This window comes from Molossus molossus, unplaced genomic scaffold (assembly GCF_014108415.1).
Source record: "Molossus molossus isolate mMolMol1 unplaced genomic scaffold, mMolMol1.p scaffold_m16_p_12, whole genome shotgun sequence".
NCBI lineage: Eukaryota > Metazoa > Chordata > Mammalia > Chiroptera > Molossidae > Molossus > Molossus molossus.
Window position 1 is genome coordinate 440785 of NW_023425347.1, and position 27283 is coordinate 468067.

Below are 27283 nucleotides of genomic sequence, written 5' to 3' on the forward strand. Positions count from 1 at the left end.
CCCTAAATGTAAACTCCACTCCACCCAGGGGGCGGGCGAGAGGAATTTCAATGGGTGGGTCCATTGCTTCCCCCCAGGCTAAAGCTGTTCTGATAGGAAAACTCTGCATTCCAAACGATGGCTTCTGCAGCTTGGGGGAAGGACTCAGCACAGGGCTTCTGGTATCTGCCTTCCCAGCTCGCTCCCCCAGAGCCCTGAATGCCAGACTCTCCTCACACAGCTCTATCCACTCAACACTCCCTCTGCCAGGGCCTAAGGTGAGTGTGCTGGCCCTTCGAGATGGTGCCCATGGTTCCAGCCATCTTTCCCTGCCAGACAGAACCTGTTGTGCTTTTCACAGCCTGGTGCTATGTGGGCACTTTTCCCGGTTCTGCCACTCTGGGCCAGGGGACCCAGCTTGGGGTTTAGACCCCAGACTTCTCAGGGGGACCCCCCACAGCTGAGATCCCTCTGAACTTCAGTTTCTGCCTGTGGGAGCCCATCCAGCTCTCTCGCATCTGCACACTTCCTACCACACTCGACGTGGGCTCCTCTGTATGTCCTTGGTTATAAAGGTTCTCTCCAGCTGGTCTTCAGTTGGTTATTTCAGCTGATTTTCTATATTTTAATTGTAATTACAATATGGTCCTGGGAGAAGGTTAGTGTAGCTTCCCATCCAATTCGCTGCCATTCTTTCAGGCAAAAATTGTCTGAAGTCTAATAAACCTTCTTTTGTATGTTACCATGAATACACTTTATAATTATTTTCCTAAACAAAAAATATAGTGAAGGGTGCCTTTAATATATAAGTATTGCAAGTCTGTTTAACGTCTTACTAGAAATCGGCTGGCATTCATCTGTGATATTTCATGTCATGTGCTTTCTGGAAAACTCCACTGTGCACTTGTGAGAGAAAAAGAATAAGCAAGGCAGAGATACGGTCACATCCTAGTGTTGTCGTGAAAATAGTTCTGACTTCTAGGGAAGCTGTTCCTCCTTGGATCTAGGGGTCTGAAAAGATTCAGGTTTGACCCCCACCTCACCCCATGACTACATGGTAGGTGGTGTTGGGTTCTTCCATCAGGACAAGCATGATGTCTGGTTGTGTCTCTGTGATCTCAGCAGCTGTTGATCAGCCCTGGATCAGAGGTTGGCAAACATTTTGTCTGACGGGCCAGAGAGGAAGTGTTTTCAGCTGAGGCTGATGTGGTCTCTGTCACAACTGCTCAGCAGTGCGGCTCGAGTGGAAAAGCAGCCGAAGACAATGTGTAAGTAAGTGAGCGTAACTATGTTCTAATAACATTTTATTTTATTTTTTTGTTTATCCTTACCTGAGGATGTTTTTTCTATTGATTTTTAGAGAGAGTGGAAGGGAGGGCAGGAAGGGAAAAGAGAGAGAGAGAAACATCAGTGATTAGATGCATTGATGGGCCGCCTCCTGCACCTCCACCCCGTCCAGGGCCAAGGATTGAACCTGTAACCCAGGGACGTGCCCTTAACTGGGAATTGAACCTGTGACCCTTCAGTTCATAGGCCGACATTCTAACCACTGTGTCAGGTAATGCTTTGGGCGTTCAGATGCTCTGTGCAGCGGTGGCGACAGGTGCCGGAGCTCGAAGGCTGCAGCAGGGTGGGTTGATTCGGAGGGAGATGGGGACCCCAAGGATCCAGGCTTGGGAACTGTTTAGAAATGAGTTTTATTTTGCTAAGAAAACGGCCAGGGCTAGTTTTCTCTTTTTCAAAATGAGTCCAAGAAAGTAAGAACCTCATAAATAGCCCCATTACATCTGGAAAGTTCTGTTACCACTTAGCTCATTTTAGGTGATTGACTATATTGTCATGTTGTCATGACTGAGGATAATGATGAAGAACTGTGTTTAAAATCTTTCTAAAAATGTATGTGTAGGACACATGCTATCTGTTTCATAAGGTGGACCAGAATTGTAATGACGTTACTTTAAAGTGGATGCAAGGCTGATGTTTGATATAAATTAATGGTGTTTCTGGACCTAATGTGTTTTCTGTCTTTTTTTTTTTTAATCCTCACCCGAGGACATTTTTTGTATTTATATTCAGATAGAGCGGGAGGGAGCCAGGGGGTAAGAGAGAGAGAGAAACATCGACACAAGAGAGACACATCAACTGGTTGCCACCCACATAACCCCAATGGGGCCAGGAACAAACCGCAACCGAGGTACGTGCCCTTAACGGGAACTGAACCCGGGACTCTCCCATCCGTGGGCTGATGCTCTAACAGCTGAGCCAAACCGGCCAGGGCTGTCTGTCTGTTTTTTAAAGTTGGCCAACCCACATCAGGAAATGAGAGCATTTTTGTCTTTGGGCATTTGCCAGATCTCTACAAAGCATGAGCCATCTGCCATGTCTTTTTAAGGCAATATCTTTATGCTTTGCAGTGGAATGTTTTAACCATGAATACATGACTATTATACAGTTGTAGGAACTTTATTTTTGCTACTCTGTTTTAGTGCTGGATTTCCCAGTTCTGTTCCCTGTGAGAGTGTTACTGATTATGACAAAGGTGATGTGTAGAAAGTAAATAATTTTAATACATAATTCTACTGAGTCTGACAAAAGACAAAAATAATCCCAACGATTCCTCAACATTCAGAGGTCTGTGTTTCCCCACATGGGTCATTTTGGGACCGTGAGACCAGACATAAAGGATTTTCTAAGCTTGAGCTCTTTGATTTTTAAAATAAACACCCACGTCTCTGTCAGGTAATGCTTTGGGCGTTCAGATGCTCTGTGCAGCGGTGGCGACAGGTGCCGGAGCTCGAAGGCTGCAGCAGGGTGGGTTGATTCGGAGGGAGATGGGGACCCCAAGGATCCAGGCTTGGGAACTGTTTAGAAATGAGTTTTATTTTGCTAAGTCAGGGTTAATCATGCTTCCCGGGAGGAAGCATTGCTACAGACTTGCTCATCAAGTGAGGTGAAAGTCAGAATAAGAGGTTGGAGTTATAGATAAACTTTGATAAAGAGATTAAGTTTTTTTTTTTTTCCTTATTGATTTTAGAGAGAGAGGGAGGGAGAGGAAGAGAGATAGAAACAATGATGAAAGAGGACATTGATTGGCCGCCTCCTGCACACCCCCCACTGGGGGTTTGGCCCACAACCTGGGCATGTGCCCTGACCGGGAATCGAACCGGTGACCTCTTAGTGCATGGGTCAAGGCTCAACCACTGAGCCACACTGGCCAGGCAGAGGTTAAGTTCTAACTGAGAAACACTGTCCTAGCAAAAGCTACTAACACTTTTTAGGAAACCTGTTTCCCATGCCCATATAACTGTGCACAGCACAGGACGGACATTCAGTAAATGCTAGTCAAATGAATAAACAACGGTGCAGCATATTTTATTTGGTAAGCATGGGTGTTTTGGTAGTGTAGTATATTTATTTATTTTTTGGAGTATATATCTTTAAATGTTGCCATAAAATACATGAGTAAATGCTAATAAGGCACCTTTCAGCTGGCATTAGATTATGCTTGAAGGGTTATTTCTACTAGACGTAACCATGGTGATGATGTACGGTGTTTCCTTTGTTTTTAGCTCAGGAGCAGCTGTTTGACGTGGTGGGATGTGCTGTGTTCTGGGTCAGTGAAGCTTCTGGGGGAATGTGTGAAATATTTCAGAGCAAACATTAACAATTTTTTGTGTGAACGTTTTCAGTTTTTCATGATGAATATATAGCTTCAACACTGTGCATCAAAACTCCAGGTGGAACTCTTGGTGCAGGTTGTTGGGCTGATCTGCTTGGAAGCAGCCAGAAGATCCTGCCCTCTGCTAGCGAGGTAATCTTTCTTCTTGGCAGATGTGTGTTCTGATCCTGCACGTCTGCCTGGGAGGGATTCACGCGGCCTGAGCTGCCGCCGGGTTATTTCTTCATGTTGAGAGGGGGAAGAACAGTGTTTTCTCCAGTAAGGTGGGGTTGGGAAGGAGGGACTTGTCCTGCTTTCTGGAGCCGTTTCTTTCAGCTCCTCACCCTCCAGTTCTTTGCAGCCCGTGTCCTTCCTGTCCCACCTCTCACTTCTGTGTGGACGGCCCTGGATGAAGGTGCCTTTCTCCTCTTTCCACGTTCCTCCCGGAACGTGTGTCTTCACCAGTGAGGGGACCTTCTCTCATCAGTGACTTTTTCTAACCAGATCTGCGTCTTTATTAAATGTTGGTTCCTAACTTTTATGTTATTTCACATTATTGATCATGCTTGAAATCAGCCCTTCCCTTGACTCTTCATTCCTCTGTCTGTTTGACTGACTCTTCAGGGAATACTTCCAACCTCTCTCCAGTCCTGGTTTATTGTCTCGTTCCTGAATCTTATCTGTGCTTTACTTTTTGAATGTCACTTCTCCTGAATGAGTTCCTCAAAAAAAATGGTTTGATAATTCCCCAGAGCTGGTCGAATAACCAGGACTTCACTGTGTTCCACCAAACTTAACTCTACCCTCTCATCTGTCTGCAGCTGGGAGCTGGTCATTTTCCAAGACCTTGAGTCTGGCTCTGCCTGGCCTGTGTGGTAAAGGCACTTCAAGTGTCTTGACACTCTCTCCCCAATCTAATTTTCCTGTTAATTTTTTTTTTTAATCACCCCGAGGATATTTATTCATCGATTTTCAGATAGCATGGGAAGGAGTGAGGGTGAGAGAAAGAAACGTTAATGCAAGAGAGAGACATTGATTGGATGCCTCCTGCATGACCCCAAGCAGGGCTGGGATCTAACCGCAACCGAGGTATGTACCCTTGACCAGAATTGAACCCGCAACCCTTTGGTCTCTGGGCCGACGCTCTAACCACTGAGCAAAACTGGCGAGTGTAAATTTTCCTATTAATTTTTTGCTAATCACCGTACCCTCATGTCATTTTCTCTGCTCTTAATAATTCGTTGCCTTTAATAAACCCCCCATAACCCTCAGAAATCTCCCCAGGCTACTGGGTTCCTCTCTTACCTCTTTTTACTCTTGTAAATTCCTGATTGTATTTCACATCCCACTCAGAAGTCACTTCCTTGATGACAGTGCCGAGTTCTTTTTGCCTCATTTGCACTTTGACGGTAGTGTGTTCACCCTGTGTCTTACCTGGTTTACAGCATCTGTCTGCCCTTCTAGGCTGCTCAGCACTGGAGACATTGTATCTTCCCTGGGTCCCTACCCTGATCTCTTACACATGATAGACAGTCTATAAATACGGGATGGGTTAGGCCTTCTGTCTTAACAATCATCCCCTCAGTATTCTCCTGGACCCGAAATGTTGGCATCCAGCCTTTCCCAGTCTGCAGATGGCCTTCCCTTTGCTAATTGGGTTTTTCCTCTACTGACCACCATCATGGGCAGTGTAGCTCTGCAGTGATTGTGGGATTGGAACCTGTTCATCTTTTTCAAGACTTTTATGCTATTCTGGGTTCTCAGCTTTTTTAAATTTTAGAATTAGCTTGTCAATTTCTGAAAAAGAAAAGGATTTGGTAGAGATTATATTGGATTTGGAGATCAATCTGGGGAATACTGCCATCCTAACAGGACTGGTGTTCTGGTTCATGAACATAGATGTTTTATGTAGGTCTTCTTTCATTTCTTCCAACAACATTAAATTTATCACTAAATATTTTATTTTTTTGATGCTATTTGTAAATGGAATTGTTCTCTTCTTTTGGTGGTTGTTGTTAGTCCTCACTGGAGGTATTTTTTCCATTGATTTTTAGAGCGAGTGGGAGGGAAGGAGGGAGAGCGCGCGCCGTTGTCTAGGCTAGGGGATTACATATTCAGGTTTCATGTGCTTGCAGTGGCCACTGTTCTGGCCACTGAATCGCTCGTAGGTGTGAGGGACAGGTAGGCACCTTCCCGCGTCACTCAGACCTTACAGGCCATGGGCCTCAACTGCCTTTGTCCTGTCCTGGCCAGTTTGGCTCGGTGGTTAGAGGGTTGGCCCGCGGACCAATGAGTTACAGGTTTGAATCCTGTCGAGGGCATGTACCTCGGTTGACGTTCGTCCCTGGCCCTGGTGGGGTCGTGCGGGAGTCAGCCGGTCGATGTGGCTCTATTACATCGATGTTTCTCTCTGTGTCTCTCTCTTTTCCCCTCCCACTCTGATAATAAGAAAAAAAAAAGAAAGAAAAAAATGAACTGCCTTTGTCCAGTCCCTTCCCCCGTCGATCAGCGGGAACAGACCCGGAGTGTTAAACTGCTAGCCTCCCCTCACTCCGTTCCTGTTAAATAACAGCAGCATCATGGCAGCGGCCTCACTACCCATCTCAGCCTCCTGGGGGCCCTCCGGAACGCCTATTCCAGTGGCATCCCGAGAACCCTACTCCCACCAGCAGCAGGGACGGTAAGTCCATGCAGTTCTCCGGTAACAACAGCATGACCACTCCAGGCGCCTCCATGCCCGGGCAGGCAGCTGCCAGCTGCAGGTCCCTTGGTAGCGCCTACCAGGTGGCCCTGGGCTAGTTCAGTCAGGTAGACCCTGGAGCAGCACAGAGCATCGGAAATCACTGCTGTTGCTGATCACCTGTTAAAGGGAAACCATAAAAAGAGTTACAAGTCATGTGAGCCTCATCCTACCGTGGGAATAGACCACTGTTTCTGTGTGAAGCTTCATGCTCTCCTAGACATGATGTGTGAGGTCCAAGTTACCCTGTCACTGCTCAGATTCAGCCTGTCTCAGTGCAAGTAATTCCTTGTGAGGGAGAATTCCTCTCTCTCTGGGGCTCACTGCTCTATAAAAGAGTGCTTTTAAGTTTTGATTCACTTAAAAGCCATTGATCCACCTGGCTGGTGTGGCGCAGTGGTCAAGCATCGACCCCTGCACCAAGAGGTCGCTGGTTCGATTCCTGGTCAGGACACATGCCCAGGTTGTGGGCCCAGTCCCCAGTGTGGGGCATGCAGGAGGCAGCCAGTCGATATTCTCTCATCAATGTTTCTATCTCTCTCTCTCTATCCCTTCCTCTCTCTCTCAAATCAATAAAGAAAAAACATTAAAAAAGAAGCACCACTGGATCTGTGATAAAGCAAATGACCATGTTAACTGTCACACAGAGGGCCAGTTGAGGGCAGTGCTGATACTTGGCAGGATTACGTGGGGAGCATGATACAGAAGCTTTGCTAACAGTGGACTCTGTGCTGAGCTTGCTCTGAGGGGCGCCCAGGACCCCAGAATCCCAGCATGGCGAGCTGGAAGAGGCTCACCAAACCAGCCCGTCCCCTGCTTCATCAGAAGGGAGTTTGCTTCAGGCTCACAGTTTCATGGTATTTCTTCTGCCCAGGAAGAACCTTCACTTTGTAGCTTCCTGGACCAGTGTCACATCCTGCTGAGCCACAGGAAATTCCAAGCTGCTGGCAGGTGCAGCCTCCCAGACCTCGGGGGACTGGCCCGGCGTGCACCACAGCTGTTGCTGTGGACTCCAGTGGACATGGACACAGAGGGGTCATGGGCCAAGTTATTTTCGACGTGAATATGCAGAATCACAGAGGTCTCTGGAATATGGGGCCTGAGATTGCTCCCTCTGCATGTGGAGAACTCTGCATGAGAGTGAGTGACACGTGTGTGGCGTTCCATGATTCACAGAGGACTTTTCTCCTGTGCCTCTTATTTAAGCCCCACAACTTGGATGAACACAGAGGCAGAAGGGACCTGTCTCGTCACGTCGCTGAAGGTGGGACAGAGTCTGGGGTCTCCGAGTCTGTGCGTTTCTATGGCATTCAGGTGTCTCCGGGAATCCCTTGAGCAGTGGAGAACACACATCTTGACCTGTTTGTTCTGAAACCGCGGACACTGCCAGTTGTGCCGGGTTTCGCCGTCCTGAGGAGAGGAAAGGAGGGGGCGGGAGGGATGACAGTCCCGGCAGGTCAGGGGCCATGCAGATCTGTGGGATCTGAGACACTGCTGTTTATCTGCTGCCCTTCCGGTGGCCACTCGGCCGCCAGTGTTTCTTGGGAATGAGTTGGACCAGCCCCTGGCTCCACTCTGGCCCCAGGACCTGTTACCCTGACCTTCCGTTTCCGGCATGGAGTCCTGCGGTCAGGGCTGCTAGAGGACACCCTTTCTCCGTCCTGCAGATGGGGCAACTCGGGCACATCATCCGTGACGACGGCCCTTAAGAGCTCGCGTTCATGCTTTATTCACCACTACTGGTCGTTCTGTGCCAAAGGCTTCTGAGCGTCAGGACGCCGCGGGGTAGTTTGCCACCTGCAGCCCTCAGTGTCCACTGCCGTGCAGCCCAGAGCAGCCGAGCCTGGCTGGCAGCCATTGACCACCTGTCTGTGTGGCAGCCCGAGGAGGCGTGCCCTGGAGGTCACGGCCACACTGCTGTTGAGCACCCCTGCCTGCGGAGGGGCTGGGGCGTCAGCACCTTGCAGATGGTTGTAAATGCAGAATCTGGGCCCCCGTCATCCTACTGCGCCTGCCTCCATTGTACTGAGCTCCCTGGGGGACTTGTAAACGTGTTCAAGTGTGAGAAGCTCTAGTGTACTGACATTGTTGGTTGCCCATGAGTATTCATTTCTCTTGTTTTTCTTTTTTGCAATTTTTGTGAATTTATTGTTGTTCCAGATGTTTCTCCTTTTCCCCTCCTAGACACCCTCCTCCCGACTCCATCCCCCCACCCCCAGCATGGTTGTCTATGTCCACTGGTTACACATATGTGCATATTCTCTTGTTTTTCTTAATACAAAATGCAGGGGTGTTTTTTCCAGTTACTTCTTCGTCACCCCTGGACAGCTATGTGAACCCATCCTTTTCTGAACCAGTCAGAGCATGGTTTTCCCTCAGGGACGTGGTCCAAGGGCAGTCATAGGAGGGAGGTTGGCTCAGTCATCAGGAAAGACTTATTCTTTGTTCTAGGCATGCATTTTCTCTCATATCCAGCAAGAGAGAGAGAAGGAAGCATCTTCATCATCATGAATCTTCAGGTAATGGAAATGTAGCCCTTATTTCCACTGTAGCCATCAGGTGACCATGAGAGAATCAGTTTGATATGAATCTGACACATTGTCAGGGCAGAAAGATGGCTTCTTGATTTGGGGCTTGAGCTGCTGAGCTGTCCTGTGCATGGGTCCCTTCCTGCCCCTGAGCTTCTGATGACGAGGGACACATTTTCTCCTGCCTCACACGTTTGAGTTTGCGAGTTTTATGTTCCTTAGAGCTGAACGCATCCTGATATATTCAAATATGGTCACGGATGCTGACCCTCCGTAAAATACCTGCTTTCTCGGACGGCTACTCGTTTTTCTCCTACTCTTCTTTAAAATATGTTTTTATTGATTTTTTAGAGAGAGAGGAAAGGAGAGAGATATGGAAACATCAATGAGAGAGAGTATCGATTAGCTGCCTCCTGCATGCCCCCCCACTGGGGATCTGGCCCGCAACCCAGGCATGTGCCCTCACCGGGAGTTGAACCGGGTCCTCTCAGTCCATGGGACAGAGCTCCACCCACTGGGCCACTCAGGCCGGGCCCTCCTGGTCTTTTGACTAGTGTTTTTGTGCTGCGGTGATTGCTGATTGCCCAGGTGAGGGCTGGCGTGGGAAGAGGAAGCTGTGAGGGAACTAGGGAGAGCTGGCCGTCCTGAGCACAGCGGACTTGCCCTCGGGAGCCGGTGCTGGACAGCAGGCGCCGGGCAGGCGCCCAGCGTGCTCTTTGCACCTCAGTTTCCCATTTATAAAATGGAAAGAATAACGAGATAGTGGAAGTGGAAATTTAAAAACTTGACTCTTTTTTTCTAGTTTACATCTCATTTATAATTGTTTTTGTTTTTTCCTTACTGTGGTAAAGCATAAGTAATTTAAAATTTACCTTTTACCTATTTGTTAAAACTAATCTTTATTGTTGAATGTATTACAGATGTTCCTCCTTTTTCCCCCATTAACCCCCTCCTCCCTGTTCCCGCCCCCCTCCTACCTTCCCCACACTGTTGTCTGTGTCCATTGGCTATGCATATAAGTTCTTTGGTTTACCTCTTCCCACCCACCCCTCCCCTTTGAGGCTCATCAGTCTAACAATCAATTTGTACTTCTTAGTTCCTTCACCTTTTTCACCCATTCCCCCAACCCCCCTCCCATCTGGCAAGCAACAAAATGTTCTCTGTATCTATGAGTCTGTTTCTGTTTTGATTGTTCATTTTGTTTGTAGATTCGATTGTTGATAGGTATGTATTTATTGCCATTTTATTGTTCATATTTTTTATCTTTTTCTTCAAGAAGACCCTTCAACATTTCATATAATACTGGTTTGGTGGTGATGAACTCCTTTAGGTTTTTCTTGTCTGGGAAACTCTTTATATGCCCATCAATTCTACATGATAGCTTTGTAGGATAGAGTAATCTTGGTTGTTGGTTGTTGCTTTTCATCACTTTGAATATTTCTTGCCACTCCCTTCTGGCCTGCAAAGTTTCTTTTGAGAAATCAGCTGACAGTCTTGAGGGAGCTCCCTTGTCAGTAACTAACTGCTTTTCCCTTGGTGCTTTTAAGATTCTGTCTTTGTCTTTAACCTTTGGCATTTTTAATTATGATGTGTCTTGGTGTGAGCCTTTTGGGATTCATCTTGTTTGAAAGTCCTCTTTACTGATTTTAGAGAAAGAAGAAGGGAGAAAAGGACTCTCTGTGCTTCCTGGACTTGTATATCTGTTTCCTTCACCAAGTTAGGGAAGTTTTCTGTCGTTATTGTTTCAAATAGGTTTGAAATTTCTTGCTCTCTCTCTTCCATGATGCAAATGTTGGTACGCTTGAAGTTGTGCTCATTTTTTTAAAATTAATTTTTCTTTTTGCTGTTTTGATTGGGTGTTTTTTGCTTCCTTATATTCCAAATCAGTGGTTTGCTTCTTGGCTTTACCTACTCTACTATTGATTCCCTGTAAACTATTCTTTATTTCAGTTAGTGCATCGTTCATTTCTGAGTGGTCCTTTTTGATGTTGTTGATGTTCTCACTAAGTTCCTCAGAGGTCTCCTTATGTTCCTTGAAGGTCTCACTAAATTCCTTGAGCAACCAAGGAACTCGTCCTCACCAAGGACTTGAGCAACCTTATAACCAGTGTTTTGAACTCTGCATCTGGTTAATTGCTTATCTCCATTTTGTTTAATTCTTTTCCTGGAGTTTTGTTCTTTTCTTTCATTTGGGACATGTTTCTTTGTCTCCTCATTTTGGCTGCCTCCCTGTGTTTGTTTCTATGTATTAGGTAGAGTTGCTATGTCTCCTAGGCTTCCTAGGGTGGCCTATTGTTGTAGGCGTCCTGTAGGGTCCAGTGGCACAGCTTCTCTGATCACCCCAGCTGGGCCCTCGAGGTGCACCCCTAGTGTTAACTTTATACCCTTCTGTTGTAATTGAGTCTTGATTGCTGTTGGCACGTCAGTGGGAGGGATTTACTCAGGCTGATCAGCAGCAAAGACTGGCTGTGCCCACTGACCGCTGACCTCTGACTACCTTGGTGTATTAGCTGTGTAAGGGCCGACCGCACAGAGCAAGACTTACTTCATCAGGGCTCTGGGTGAATATATGAAGCAAGGACTTAATTCCTTATACTTTAAAAATTCTTGCTTTTCCCCCTTGGCTTTTGGAGACCACGAACAATGTCTCTTTGTGGTGCCCAGACCCAGGGCCCTGCCTACCGCAGCAGTGATGAGTGTCCTGGTGGCCAAAGGAGAAAAGTGGGTTTGTTTACCTGCCGTGAGATCACTGCAAACCTCCCTCCCTGTGTCGAGATGGGGCAAAGGCAATAGCACACGTGGGTGATGTGTATCTGATCTGGGGCTCTGGTCTCCCCCGGTTGCTGCCCCTCTAGTTACTGTGTTTGTCTGGGCTTTGCAGGACTTCATAGTCGCTGATTTGGGGATTGCTAGGTGGGCTAGTTTGTGTAAATGGGTTGATCTTTCCCCACGTTCTTTTGGGGTTTTATTGTTGACAAACTTCTGTTTGAATTGAGAAAAATAATAGCCAAAGCATCTTTGACAAAAGGTTCTGCACCAGGGAAAAAGGATCTGAAACATAAGCTTGGGGACCCCTCTTCTGGAAGTGGGGGTCTTGAACCATCCTTTCTTTTGTTTCTTCTTTCTTAGTTCCTATTTTGGACTAGATCTTCTGTCCTAAAAACTTTATTTCTGCCTGGCCCGGGTGTTGCTCAGTGGTTTAGGGTTGACCTGTGCACCAAGAGGTCGCTGGTTCGATTCCCAGTCAGGGCACATGCCCAGGTTGTGGGCCTGATCTCCAGTGGGGGACATGCAGGAGGCGACCAATCAATGTTCTCTCTCATTGATGTTTCTCTCTCTCCCTAAAATCAATAAAAATAAAAATAAATAAATAAGTAAATAAACTTGACTCCTACCCTCTCTCTTCTTCTATCCACACTCCCCACCAGAAAAAGCCCCATATACACACATTTAGTTTGTAGGTGTCTCCCCAAACTCTTCAATTATTTGTGCAGAAATCCCAAAGAAACTAGGAATACTCAGTCCCTTGTTCCCAGTCCTCTGAGTCAGACCATTCATTGGTATGTGATGCATGTGTGCCAAACACACAGACTGCTGTGCTTCAATCTCTCATCCAGGGTAGAGAGAAGCAGTGAGAGGGCCTTCCAGTTGCAAAGTGGGGTTGAGAAAGCAGGAAAGGGAAGATGAATATGTATCTAAGTCACTCAGGAACTTTTATACAGATGCAAAAAAATTATGTCTCAGTAGCCAAAAGATTGTATAATAGGAGACAGATGAATTAACTCCGTGCTTTGTGGGAAATCTTGAATTTAGGGGAATAAATGAGGGTAAAAAAGTATGTACTGGTCAGTTTTCCCCTGATCCCTTCCCCTCATTTCTGAACTGCAGGAGATTCCCCACCCCCCCCCCCCCCCGCCTTGGGCTTTGGGACTCTGTCTGATGCTTGATTTGGCCGTGCCGGACACTTCCACTTGCAATTTGTCATTCTGTGACATGCTGCTGACCTCCCCCCACCTTTCCCCTGGGAAGAAAACATACAAGGCATCCAAACTGCAAGGGAAAAAGTAAACTGTCATTATTTGCAGATGACATGATGCTATATAGAGAAAACCCTGACGACTTCACCAAGAAACTGCTAGAATTGATCAATGTGAAGTAGCAGGACACAGAATTAATATGCAGAAGTTGGTTACATTTTTATACACCAATATTGAAACTAAGAAAACAGTACCATTTACAATTGCATTAAAAATTAACAACTAAATAAATAAATAAAAAAGAGCCCGGCCGGTGTGGCTCAGTGGATGGAGCATGGCCCATGGACTGAGAGGTCCTGTTCAATTCCAGGTCAGGGCACATGCCCGGGTTTCAGGCTCGATCCCGAGTAGGGGGTGTGCAGGAGGCAGCCACTTGATGTTTCTCTCTCACACCCATGTTTCTATCTCTCCCTTCCTCTCTCTCTCTCTAAAATCAATAAAAAATATATTTATTAAAAATAAATAAAATACCTAGGGATAAATTTATCCAAGGAAACAAAAGATCAGTACTCAGAAAATTATAAGACATTGAAGAAGGAAATTGAAGAAGATACAATTAAATGAAAGCATATACTGTGCTATGGATGGGAAGATTGAACATCATTAAAATGTCCATGTTAGCAAAGCATATAGATTCAATGTAATATCAGTTAAAATACCAATAGTGTTTTTCACAGAACTAGAACAAATAATGTAAAAATTTATATGGGCCCTGGCCGGTTTGGCTCAGCGGTTAGAGCGTCGGCCTGCGGTCCTGAGAGACCCGGGTTCGGTTCCCGCTAAGGGAACGTACCTCGGTTGTAGTTTGTCCCCGGCCCTGGTCGGTCGTGCGGGTGGCAGCCACTCGATGTGTCCCTTTCACGTCAATGTTTCTCTCTCTCTCTCTGTTCCTCTCTCTCCCTCCCACTCTACCTGAACAAAAAAATGGGAAAATGTCCTTGGGTGAGGATTAAAAAAATAATAATAATAATAAAATAAAAATTTATATGGAACCACGAAAGACCCCAAATAGCCACAGCAATCTTGAGAAAGAAGAACAAAGTTGGAGGAATCACACTATCTGATATCAAACTGTACTACAAGGCCATAGTGATCAAAACAACATGGTACTGACATAAAAAGACACATGGACCAGTGAAACAGAACACAGGGCTCAGAAGTAAGCCCGTGCCTACATGGTCAGTTAATAATGATAGGAGGCAAGAACATACAATGGGGTAAAGATAGTCTATTCGGTAAATTGGGAAAATTGGACAGATAAATGAAAAAATTGAAACTAGACCACCTTCTTACACCATATACAAGAATAGACTCAAAATGGATTAAATACATAAATTAAAGACTCAAAATGGATTAAATACTCGAAACTGTAAAAGTCCTAGAAGAAAACATAGGCAGTAAAATCTTGGACATTCTCTTCCCAACATTTTTTTCTGATACATCTTCTTGGGCAAGAGAAACAAAAGAAAAATAAACAAATGGGACTACATCAAACCAGAAAGTTTTGCCCAGCAAAGGAAACCATCACCAAAATAAAAAGACAGTCCACTGAGTGGAAGAAAATATTTGCCAAAGATACATTTGATAAGGGGTTAATATCCAAAATTCATAAAGATCTCATAATGGTCAACACCAAAACACCCCCAGACAATCGAAGTGAAAAAGGACCTGAATAGACACTTATCTAAAGAGGACATACAGATGCCGATAGACATGTGAAAAGATGTTCAACATCACTAATTATCAAAGAAATGCAAAATAAAACCACAATGAGGTATCACCTCACACCTGGCAGAATGACTGCCCATCTATAAATCAGCAAACAACCAGTGTTAGTGAGGGTGTGGAGAAAAGGGAACCCTAGTACACTGCTGGTGGGAATGCAGACTGGTGCAGCCACTGTGGAAAACGGTATAGAGATTCCTCAAAAAATTAAAAATGGAACTGCCTTATGACTCAGCCATTGCATGTCTGGGTGTCTGTCTGAAGAAACCCAAACATGAATCTGAAGGGCTAGAGGCACCCTGCTCACTGCAGTGCTGTGTGCAGAAGCCAGTGTATGGAAGCAACCTAAGTTCTCAGTGTACAAGTGGATAGAAGGTTGAGTTAAGTGTATACAGTGGAATATTAGCCATGAAGAAGTGAAATCTTACCCTTTGGGATAGCTTAGATAGACCCAGAGGGTACTGTGCTGAGTGAATAAGTCAGTCAGAGACATACCATATTATTTCACTTATCTGTGGAATCTAAAGAACAAAATCAATGAACAACAATATAGAAACAGACTCATAGATACAGAAACAGACTGATGTTGACAAGGTGGGGGGGTCTGGAGTGCTGGCTAGAAAAGGTAAAGGGATTAAGAGGGTTCAAGTTGGTAGTTACGAAACAGTCACAGGAATGTAAAGTGCAGTGTAGGAAATATAGTCTATAATGTTGTGATAACTGTGCATGGTCCCAGGTGGCGGTACTTGAAATGTTAAGGGACCACTTTGTAAATGTACATGATTGTCTAACTACTATGCTATACACCCGAAAGTAATACAGAATAATATTGAATGTCCACTGTAATTGAAAAATAAAAATCTTAACAAAAAAAATTATAGGGAACTTTTCTGTTGACAAGTGGGTGTTGGTCATTCACCCTCTGTGTTCGTGACACAAAGTGGGTGGTACGTTAAGACTTCAAAAGTTAATTTTTGCTGCTGTTTTTAGCCAGTTATAGTATTGGTAAATGCCACTTTTTGTATAGTAGTACTTTATAGTACAATTCTGTATTATATTACTTTATTTTTTATATAAAGAAGAATTATTTAGACTGTTGTTCAGCATTTCTGGGAACTTATAAAGTATGTTGGTGCAGCAGTTAAGAACAAAAATAAATTTTTCTGAGAAACAAACTTTTAAAAATCTGTTCTTGTCTAACCAGTGTGGCTCAGTGGTTGAGCGTCCACCTATGCACCAAGGGGTCGCCAGTCTGATTCCCAGTAGGGCACATGCCCAGGTTGTGGGCCTGATCCCCAGTGGGGGTCATGCAGGAGGTGGCCATTAGATGTTCTCTCTAATTGATGTTTCTATCTCTCTCCTCCTCTCATTTCCTCTCTCTCTAAAATCAATTTAAAAAAAAATGTTTTAAATAAAATAAAATCTGTTCTTCCCTCCTACCAAGTGACTGTTGAACAGCTTATGAAATTATACATATGATACTACAGTGGAATGCATAAGAAAATGGTCAGATAGTCAACAATTATGTTTTATTATAACTCATGTCATCTTTGTTCTTCAATTTAAATTACTGTTAACAGAGCACATCCTTTGCAGTTGGGTCTGTACAGCTTGTTTTGTATATTCCTAATCTGTACACCTGATCCTGCTTTTCACACTTCTTCTAAATGGAATCACTTTTCAGGCGAAGAGTTTTCAAGTTAACAAATAACTTGGTGATATTTTAAGGTCTGACCATGTGGAATATGAAATACCTTTTCCTCCACTCCATTCTCAGATTCCTTGAACCAAAAGGTTAATGCTTTAGCTGAACTCTTAAAAGCATTTCAGATCTCATAAATATGAAAAATGTTTGTTTTAGTTCATGAAATGTAAATAACTATGTAATCTAGTTCCTAAGAAACATGATGTAGAGAAATCCTTCTTCAAGAATAATTTATTCTTAAAATTCAGGTTAATATTCTGGATTTATCATCCCTTGTCATCTTTGGGATGCATCTGTGGGAGTTTTTAAAAAGGCATTTTTGCTGTGGCCAGTTTGGCTCCGTGGCTGTAGTGTCGGCCTGCAGGCGGAAGGGTATCGGGTTTGATTCCTGGTCAAGGGCACACCTGGGTGGCAGGTTCAGTCCCTGGCCTCGGTTGGAGTTGTGTGGTAGGCAACCAATAGATGTCTTTCACAGTGATGTTTCTGTCTCTCTTTTCCACTCTATCTAAAAATCAATGGAAAAATAGCCTCAGGTGAGGGGGCATTTTCATGCCAAGGTGTCGACTTTTCCAAAATCTGATTTTTATACTTGAGCACTTACTTTGAGATGATACAGAATTTTGTAACAAAAACAGTTTATGTTTGATTTTTTACTTTTATGGTTTTATTTTATCTTTCTTATAGCCCTGAGATTTAGGCAGAGTGGTTATCATTCCATTTCATAAATGCTAAAGCTGAACAGCACATCTTCTGACTGAACCAAGAGGTCATAGCTAGTAATGGTACAATTAACACTGTAACCCAGGTGGGTACTAGACTTACGGGGGTGGGGGGTCGGTCACTTTATAACTTACATAAATGTCTAATCAGTAAGTTGTACACCTGAAGCTAACATAAGATTGTATGTCAACTGTAATTGAAAAATACGTTTTAAAAAAGACTGTCACACAGGGACCCTTCCTTGGGTCGACGCACCTCCTGTTTTGTGTGGCATTTCTTGCATATGCATAGTAAACTTATTACTAGTCTCTGTGTGTAGTATTTAGCTGTGTTAAACAAATACAGTTTGGAGCAAGAATGATCAGATTGAGGGGCCTGGGGAAGATTTCCCAAAGGAAGTGACTTCCAGATTGAGTCCCCTCTGATGAATGGGACCCATCCTGGGGGGACATCCAGGAAGGAAGAGCAGAAGTGCAGGGTGTGGAGGTGTGGTGGGTGATCCCTGTGGCCCACTTGGGACCTGCCAAGTGCTGAGTGGGCGCTGGGACAGCTGGATTCGGAAGGGCCTTTTTGTTCCTTAAATGTACTTGGTTACAAATAACAGAAACTGGCTCTGGTAGACACAGCTTACCAAGGAATTCATTGGGGAGATAGTGGGTGGCCACAGACTGAAGAAAGGCCCTAACTGCAGGTCTTAGAGGGCGTGGCACCCCCCCCCCCCCCCGAGGAACCGGCAGAGAATCTCTGAGGGGGGACTTCGCTGACAGCAGAGGACGAGTCTCTGGCAGTCATTGGCCTTGTTTGCAAAGGACCCGTCCCAAGGGCCCCAGTGAATGCCGGAAACAGGACAGTACAAAATCCTGTACATTCTAATTAATAAATCAGGCTCGGTAAGAGGTTAACAGTAATAAAACAGAGCAGTTGTAACAGTATACTGGAAAAAAGTCATGAGTGCCCTTCCTTTCATAACTGAGACGGCTCCTCGGGCCGGGGCGGGGCCTGCACAGCTGGACGTTGGGCAGCTGGCTCGTGGGGCGGGCGGTGCAGTGGCGATGCTTCCAGGCTGCTCAGGACAGCGAGCGATTTAAACCTGATTCCTTGCATTTCCCGTGTAATACTCTGACAGCAGTCCACCAGAAGTGACTGAACCATGGAAAGCAAAATCATGGAAAATTGGGGACTACTGCTCCGATTTCCAGTTTTGGAGAAATGGAATCTGAGTATCTTAGTTCAGGTCCGGTACCGACACCAGGGCCGGTCCCTGCGGCCGGGATCGGAACAGCCCTGTGTGGTCCGTCTGAAGAGGTGTGGCGCCTGTCCTGGGACCGGGAGGGCGTGGGTATGTGCCCTTAGCGGAACCGAACCCGGGTCTCTCTGGACCGCAGGCTGACGCTCTGACCGCTGAGCCAAGCCGGCCAGGGCAGACTCGGGTCTTTAAGGGGCAGAAAGAGAGGACTTTGCAGTTGGTCCTTCGGAGTCTGTGAGGATGTTTCAGGAGCTGAGGATGGTGCCATGTTTCTGGCTTTGGCCGCTGGGGGATGGTGGTACCGCCTGGGGAAAGGGCCAGTGTCAGCAGGGGCAGCGCTGGGGTAGGTGTTGAGGGGTTGAGTTGGCACACCAGGGCACACCACGGTTCGCCTGATGCTTACGTATGAGCAGCTGTTCCCAGGAATGGCGTCTGGGATTCCAAGTCTGCCCTCCGGGCCCCTGTTCTTGGCCTGTCCTGGGGCTGCTGGAGTCTCTCCACAGTATTGCCATGGGGATTTGGGGGTGGCACATTCTGCTCCCACACTTTGGAAAGGATTAGGTCAGAGTGGATACTCAGGATTGCATCTTGTTCAAACCTAAAGGCTCCCAGAGCGAGGAGCATTTAGGACCAGGTACTTTTTCTCAGGTGTTACTGTGGTAAGAACAGGCTTGCTGTTTTATAATACTATTTTCTTGACATAATGTCAACTGAGTTTGAAAATTCTTGGAAATTGGGGACTTCCTTGATTAAAAAGTTGAAATTATAGTTGGAATTTTTGTTAAAAGTATTTTAATTTCAGGCCGGCTGGTGTGGCTCAGTGGTTGAGCGTCAACCCATGCACCAGGAGGTCTCCAGTTGGATTCCTGCCTGGTCAGGACACATGCCCAGGTTGTGGGCTAAACCCCCAGTGGGGGGCATGCAGGAGGCAGCAGTTCTCAATGGGCTGGACCTATTCCCTGGGGAGCAGCTGGAAACTGGTGGGCATTTGTTGGTTTCTCAGTGGTTGGGGGCTAGGGGCACATAGGTGCTGGGTTGGATAGAGGCCAGGGATGCTGATTGTCATGGAGTTGTATCCACAGGATTGGGTCAGGTTAGGAAAAAACTGGAAAAACAAAACTTTTTTTTTTTTTTTTATCCTCACCCGAGGATATTTTTGCATTTATCTTCAGATAGAGCGGGAGGGAGAGAGGGGGGAAGAGACAGAGAGAAACATTGGTGTGAGGGAGGCACATCGACTGGCTGCCACCCACATGACCCCAACCAGGGCTGGGGACAAACTGCAACCGAGGTACGTGCCCTTAGTGGGAACTGAACCCGGGTCTCTCTGGTCCGTGGGCCAATGCTCTAACCGCTGAGCCAAACTGGCCAGGGCAAAGCAAAACAAAACAAAACAAAAAATCCTTTTATAGTTATCTGAATGTAGCATCTAGTTCTCTTTTACTTATTTATTTTTAATCTTCACCCGAGGATATGTTTATTGACTGGGGGTGGGGGGGCATCAATATGAGGAACATTGATTGGTTGCCTCCTGCAGAGCTCCAACTGGGAATCAAACCTGCAGCCTTTTGCTGTACTTTTACACAGTGTCAGTAAACACTGCGTTTTGCTGGCAATGCCATGAAATTTGTAAATTGACTGAAAAATGAAGTTTTCTTGGGATTTTACTTTAAGCTTTACTGTCATAGGTGGTATTAATTTCATTTTATCTTATTTAGAAGCTTACAAACTTTAAGACAATGACTAGGATATATTGAAAAGGTTTTTGGGTTTTGATTTTTTTGAAAAATTTATTTTTTATTATTAATGACTTACAGTATTATTGCTTCAGGTGTACAACATAGTGACTAGACATTTATATACCTTACAAAGTGATCACCACAGTAATGATCATTTTCCTCTTGAATTTATTGGGGTGACATTGGTTAATGAAATTACAGGTCTCAGGTGTACAATTCTATAACACATCATCTGTATATTGTACTGTGTTCACCACCCCGAGTTGGGCTCCTTCGATCAATCACCATTATCCCCCTGTACCTTTGTTTTTAAATGGGAGGTGGTTGGTGAACTGTTTTCTCCGGGAAATTAGAGCAGAGACCCCAGGGAAATCATATGCATAGGGATGAATAGTGTGAACTTGCTGGGTTATAATGTATTTCATAATAAGGCCCTAAAAAAGATCCTAAAAATGGAGAGATTCAGTAGCATGTGGTGGATTGGGTTAATGAAGTGGGTGAAATTACCCAAGTTTTTGAAAGGCCAGAGAGGAGAGAAAAGCCAGGGCATTGAGCAGGTTACAGAGGAGGTCTCTGCGTCAAGGGTGTGTTCTGTGAAGACATCAGTCCTGACTTTCTCTGTGTCTGTGTGAGGCTCACCGAGGGAGAAAGAAGCGTGGCCGAGGATGGAGGGAAGAGGCTGGTTCTTCCCCAGGGTGTCCGCCCATAGCTGGAGACAGGACGGGACTGGGCTGCCTCCGCTGGAGACAAGCCAACCCCACCTTGCAGTCTGGGGGTGACAGTGACTGTCTTCGCAGTCTCCGAGAGCCAGCCCATGCTCAGCGTAATGGAAACTGACCCATGTCTGCTCCCACCATGCTTCGCTCCAGGGGCTTTGTGCTTTCAAGAAAAAGACTTCGATTTTGCTAGTGTGCTCTTGCATTCTAAGTTTTCTTCTTAGACTTCTTCTTGGATGACTTTTTTTTTAATTTTTAATTTTTTTAATTGATTTTTAGAGAGAGAGAGGAAGGGAAAGAGAGAGAGAAACATCGATGAGAGAGAACATCAGTTGGCTGCCCCCTGTATGCCCCCCACTGGGGATCAGGCCCACAACCTGGGCATGTGCCCTGACCGGGAATCAAACTGGAGACCTGGTGCATGGGTCGATGCTCAACCATTGAGCCATACTGGCTGGCTCCTTGGGTGACTTTTAAACTGAAATAAACCTGGCTGGTGTGGCTCAGTGGATTGAGCGTCGTCCCATGGACTGGGAGGTTCCGGTTTGATTCCTGGTCAGGGCACGTACCTGGGATTCAGGCTCAGTCCCCAGTGGGGGGCATGCAGGAGGCAGCTGATTGATGTTTTTCTCTCTCCCTTCCTCTCTCTCTAAAAAAAAAAAAAAATTAAAAATAACATAAAACATTAAAAATATATTAAAAATAAATGAATAAGTCATATGAGCTCTCTCATCATCACTGTCCTTACCTGTCAGGTGAGGAGGACAGTCCTCTCCTACAGGCTCCATTAATTGCACTTTCTTACGTGTCCTACGCGCGTGCTAGGCACAGGCCCCAGGGGCCTGCGGCAGACAGGAATCCGGTTCCTGCCCTCAGAGGTTAGGAGAAGCCCTCGCAAAGTGAGTGAGGCTTGCGGGAGCCCAGCGAGGGCCGGGTCCGGACGGGAGAGAGGGTTGGAGAAGGGCCGAGGTGGCGTCCCCCTCAGCTGCACGGGCTGTCAGAGTCACGAGGGGCAGGGGAGAAGGTGTTTTGAGCTGAGAAGCCGGGACAAGAAGCGGCACCGAGACGAGGGACCGTGAGGTGTGTGTGTCACTGTGGGCTTGCAGAGGGTGAGTGGCAGGAGCATCCAGAGAGGAGGACTTGGGGAGGCAGGTGGGCCAGGTGCTGTAGGGTTTGCGTGCTTCCCGAAGGGGCTTAACTTTGTGCCTGTGCAGTGGAGGGCCGTGGAGAGTTTAAGCCGGTTCCTTAGGGAGGTAGCTTGCTGCCCGGATCCCTTGGGTTTGGTCAGAGGGCATCAGGCTGGGGGCAGGGACTAGTTAGGAGGCTGCAGCAGTGGCCAAGTGAGTGGTCATGAGGGCTGGAACGGTGGCAGAGCCAAAAATGAGAGTGCAGTGCGGCAGAGGGACACATTTGAAAACTCCCCAGGAGTGAACGTTAGCGCACGTGGATGCTTTGAAGCTAAGAAGGCAGGATGACCAGGAGATACCTAGCCTGGGTGGCTGGGTGGACCAAGTCCACCTGAGAGAGGGCATCGGCCCGTGGACCCGTGAGTCCTGGGTTTGATTCAGGTCAAGAGCACATACCTTGGTTGTGGTTCATCTCCGGCCCTGGTCAGGGTTGTGGGGGAGGCAACCAGTCGATGTATCTCTCTCACGTCGATGTTTCTCTCCCCACCCCCCACCCCTTCCTGCGTCTCTATCTGATGATAAATAAAAAATATCCTTGGGTGAGGATAAAAAAAAAAAAGAGGAAGAACCAGCCTGACCAGTGTGGCTCAATGGTTGAGCATTGACCCATGCATCAGGAGGTCGCCGGTTCGATTCCCAGTCAGGGCACATGCCCCGGTTGTGGGCCTGATCCCCAGTGGGGGCATGCAGGGGGCACCCAGTTGATGTTCTCTCTCATCCATGTTTCTACCTCTCTCCCTCTCTCAAATCAATAAAGAAAAAAAAATTTTTAAACCAAGGAAGAACCAGATGTAGAGACGGGATAAGAAGTTTATTTAATGGTCTCAGGTGTGAGTTGCCTGTGCACATCTCTGGGCTGGCCTGCGTTGCTGGTGGGAAGGAAGTGGTGGAACCCCGAGCGGTCGTGGTGAAGTCATCAGGGAGCCCGTGTGCAATGAGGTAGCTGGGAGCCGGTCAGAATCGGGGCTGCCATACCTGAAAGGCAGGCGGAGGAAGAGGGTCCTGCAGGAGGCAGTGGTGGGCAATGGGGAGAGACAGTTATGATGGCCAGGAAATCCAGGGGCTTGAATTGAAAAGCTCCAAGAGAGCATTGTTTATAAACGCCAAATATGCGATAACGATAGAAAAATGTCTTCTGGATATGTCTTTTTAAAGAGATAATTGTGACCTTAATAAGAGATGTTTCCAGATTGCAGTGCATGAAGAGTCAATGAGAAGCGAGGCTGCACTCCGAACATGTTGTCGAGAGAGGAGGAGGGAGCCAGATAGCTGTAGGAACTCAGCATAGACTCCTGGTCACCCTGCCTACGCATGTGTGCTCTTTGTCTGTCATAGTCCCTGTGTATCTCGTTCACAGTGCAGGTGGTCAAGAAAGAATTGGGACAACAAGAGCATGTCAGATGTTTCCCTCTATTAGGTTTTAATTGCAGTAACATGAGTTACTTTCTTAGAGAGAATTTTAGCCTAGAAGACTTCCGTCCTATTTTCCTTCTCCCAGGAGAGCCATGGCTGCCCTCCAGAGTTTGTATCTGTGGCAAGGGACGGTCCCTGGCGGGAATGGGCGGAACAGCTGCTTCTCACAGCAGACAAACAGCCTCTGCACCTTCCACTTCCTTCGGATGCTGTTTCACCTCCCAAAGAAAGGAAATCAGTCAAAGCCAGAAGACGTCCTGGTGGAAGTGTGCAGCACTGGGTGTGAGAAATCTAACCTGGTTCTGAAGGTTGGGTTCCAGAGTGCGAACAGAGCCCTGGGCTTCCGAGCTCAGTCTGCTTTCAGCTTGTCTGAGGGGAGCTGTCCGCCCCTCCGGCACTAGCCCCTCCCTGAAGAAAGTTGGCCTCCCAGGGCCGTTCCGCTGTCACCATCTCTAGATGCTGCTGGTAGCCGTCCCTGTGGTTGGCATAACAAGCAAAGGTACTGCGTTGTTTTCTTGTTTGTAAAGATTAACCTCAGGCTCTTATAGCCTAGAAATGCTGTTATCATTCTAAAAAATGACTGCCCTATAATAAAGAGATTGCTTAAGGAACTTTTTGTAGTATTTTTGATGAGGCAGGGCAAGGAAGCCTCTTATTTCATGGAAGAGGAAGGCTAATGAACTCTTCCTAGTTCCTCTGTCTAAACCCAAGATCCCTTTATTATTCTTCCATGTAAACTTGGCACCGAGGAGTCTGGGAGATGGTTCAGTCAGGTGTAAGGCCTCAGCAGCATTGGCCTTGCTCCTTCTCTGCAGGGGTTTGTCAAGGATATCTGGGATGGGAGGAACTACTCCGCTGCTCAGCCAGAGAGAGGGTGGCCGCCTGTGTCTAAACTGGGCTGTGCCACCAGGAAGATAAACAAAGACTGACTGCTTGACACTGAAGTGGTTAAGCACTCAGAGGAGACTTAAAATAAGTGCTGTTCATTCCAACTTGCTCTGTTTATGAAAGTTCACCTCTGTCTGTTATTTAATCATTGTTTATTTTTCTTTATTTATTTTAAATCATTTTTAAAACTTTTCAAGTACAGTTGACATACACTATTATATTAGTTACAGGTGTGCAGCCCAGTGATGAGACATTATATGACTTACTGAATGAATCCACCACCCATCTGATACCATACACAGCTATTAGAATGTGATTGACTATATTCCTTACCCTGTACTTTACATCTGTGTGACTGTTCTGTAAAAACCAATTTGTACATCTTAGTCCCTTCACCTGTTTCTCCCATTTCCCCAAACCACCTCCCATCTGGCAACTGTCAAAATGTTCTCTGTATTATGAGTCTGTTTCTGTTCTGCTTGTTCCTTTATTTTGATTTTTTTATTCAGTTTTTGACAGGTATGTATTTATTGTCATTTTGTTCATATATTGTCTTTTTTCTTCTTAAAGAAGACCCTTTAAAAATTTTTTTTTCTTTATTGATTTACAGAGAGAGGAAGGGAGAAGTAGGGAGAGATAGAAACATCGATGAGAGAGAACATCTATTGGCCACTTCCTGCATGTCCCCCGTTGTGAAGATTTGGCCCACAACCTGGGCATGTTCTCTGACCGGGAATCGAACTGGTGACCTCCTGGTGCATGGGTTGACGCTCAACCAGTGAGCCACACTGGCCGGGCAAGAAGATCGTTTAACCTGTCATGTAACACTGATTTGGTGGTGATGAACTCCTTTAGTTTTTTCCTGTCTGGGAAGCTGTTCATATGTCCTTCAATTCTAAATGATAGCTTTGCAGAATAGAACAATCCTGGTTATAGGTCCTTGCTTTTCATCACTTTGACTATTTCTTGCTACTCCCTTCTGACCTGCCAAGTTTCTGTTGAGAAATCAGCTGACAATCTTATGGGAGCTCCCTTGTAGGTAACTAACTGCTTTTTTCTTGCTGCTTTTAAGATTCTCTTTTTGTCTTTAACCTTTGGCATTTTAGTTATGATGTGTCTTGGTAATAGCCTCTTAGGGTTTATCTTGTTTGGGATTCTCTGTGCTTCCTGGACTTGTATGTCTATTTCCTTCACCAAGTTAAGGAAGTTTTCTGTCATTATTATTAATCTTTTTTATCCTCACCTGAAGACATTTTTGCATTCATCTTCAGATAGAGCAAGAGGGAGAAAGGGGGGAAGAGAGAGAGAGAGAAACATTGACGTGAGAGAGACACATCGACTGGTCGCCACCTTCACGACCCCAACTGGGGCCAGGGCCAAACTGCAACCAAGGTACGTGCCCTTAGTGGGAACTGAACCCGAGACTCTCTGGTCTGCGGCCTGATGCTCCAATCACCAAGCCAAACTGGCCTGTCATTATTTTTTAAAGTAGGTTTTCAATTTCTTGCTCTCTCTCTCCTCCTTCCTGCATCCTCATGATGCGAATGTTGGTACCTTTGAAGTTGTCCCAGAGGCTCCTTATACTGTGTTTATATTTTTGGATTCTTTTTTTCTTTTTGCTGTTCTGATTGGGTGTCTTTTGCTTCCTTATATTCCAGTCTTTGATTTGATTCTTAGCTTCACCTACTACTGTACATTATTCTTCATTTCAGTTAGTATATCATTTATTTCTGAGTGGTTCTTTTTTATAGTTTCTATGTCCTGTTTCATGCTGTTAAAATTCTAAGTTCCTTGAGCATCCTTATAACCATTGTTTTGAACTCTATATCTGGTAGTTTGCTTGCCTTCATTTCATTTAGTTTTCTGGAGATTTCTTCTGTTCTTTCATTTGGGATCTATTTCTCTGTCTCTGCATCTTTTCTGTTTCCCTATGTTTGTTTCTATGTATTGTGTAGATCTGCATTGTCTCCTGGACTTGGTGGAGTGGCCTTGTATAGCAGGTGTTCTGTAGGGTCCAGTGGCACAGCCTCCCCAATCACCCAAGCTGGGCACTTGAGGTACGCCCCGCATATGGGCTATGTACACCCCCCGGTTGTAGTTGAGCCTGATTGCTGTTGGCACAACAGTGGAAGGGATGCCCCTCCAAGCCAAGTCAGCTGCCACAACTGGCTGTGACCACTGACCACCGTGGAGGAGAGGTACAGGGCATGCTGAGACCAGATATGCTTGTTTGAGAGATTTTAGGAAAATTCTGTTATTCGTTGTTCTTCATATTTTTCTGCATGTTACAAATGCTTTCATTAAGTCTGTGGATGAATTTCTTAGTAAATTATAAAAGAACTCAACAGGATGTAAGTTATGACATTTAAGGGTGTTGTCTTATTGCTTCAGACCTGGGGTTATCATGTAACACCCCATGTCACATGATTTGACAGATGCAGGAGAAAAGCCCTCAGCCTGGTTTCATTGGCTTAAATATAGTTCAAGGGAGCAGATGCAAAGTTGAGATGAGGAAGTGCTATACATATAGGAAGCAGAAGCTTTTAAAGATAATTCTCTGTGATGTGAAGCTGGTGCCCTCAGCCCTAATAAATGAGTGAGCACAAGAGCTGAAGCCCCAGCAAGGCCCTTCTTTTTTCGTGAGTTACGAGAAGGGGAGCCAGGAGCATCAGGTGAGTACTTGGAGCGTCGACTTGCTTTTGCAGAGATGGGGCTGTGTGTGCAGAGTTGTTAAGACGGAGGGTGGACAGAAGTGGCTGTGGTGGCCTGGACCAGGCGGATGCAGGGTGTTGTACTTCCAGACTTGTTTTCCTCGTGAACTGTCTTTCTCAGTTACTGGAAGTTGTCTAAAGATGCTTCTCTGAAGCCGTATGTCCGAGAACAGAAGGGTCTTGGACAAGCTGCAGAGTTTCTGGCCATGCTCAGTAAAACTTTCCTCCCCCTGCGACAGAGGTAATGGTTGTGGGTCTTACTTCCTGTGGGTGTACATTTAATTATTGAAA

General features: G+C 45.9%; 1 protein-coding gene and 1 long non-coding RNA gene across 5 annotated transcripts in view; both read left to right on the forward strand.

The window, feature by feature from the left end:
* The first annotated feature begins 770 nt into the window (after nt 1-770).
* Nucleotides 771-20610, forward strand: LOC118626966. Its single transcript, XR_004958987.1, has 4 exons — nt 771-1251; nt 3669-3790; nt 6087-6317; nt 20600-20610. It is a non-coding gene; the product is annotated as an uncharacterized LOC118626966 (long non-coding RNA).
* Nucleotides 20611-26659: 6049 nt separating this feature from the next.
* LIMS1 (LIM zinc finger domain containing 1) overlaps nt 26660-27283 on the forward strand; it is a 97560-nt gene continuing 96936 nt past the window's right edge. For 2 of the 4 annotated variants that reach the window (XM_036257032.1, XM_036257031.1), the window contains exon 1: nt 26761-26953. The gene's annotated coding sequence lies outside the window, so the exon portion shown is untranslated. Of the gene's footprint in view, nt 26954-27283 lie in introns of all 4 variants that reach the window. The other 2 variants (XM_036257034.1, XM_036257033.1) reach the window with 2 other exon arrangements.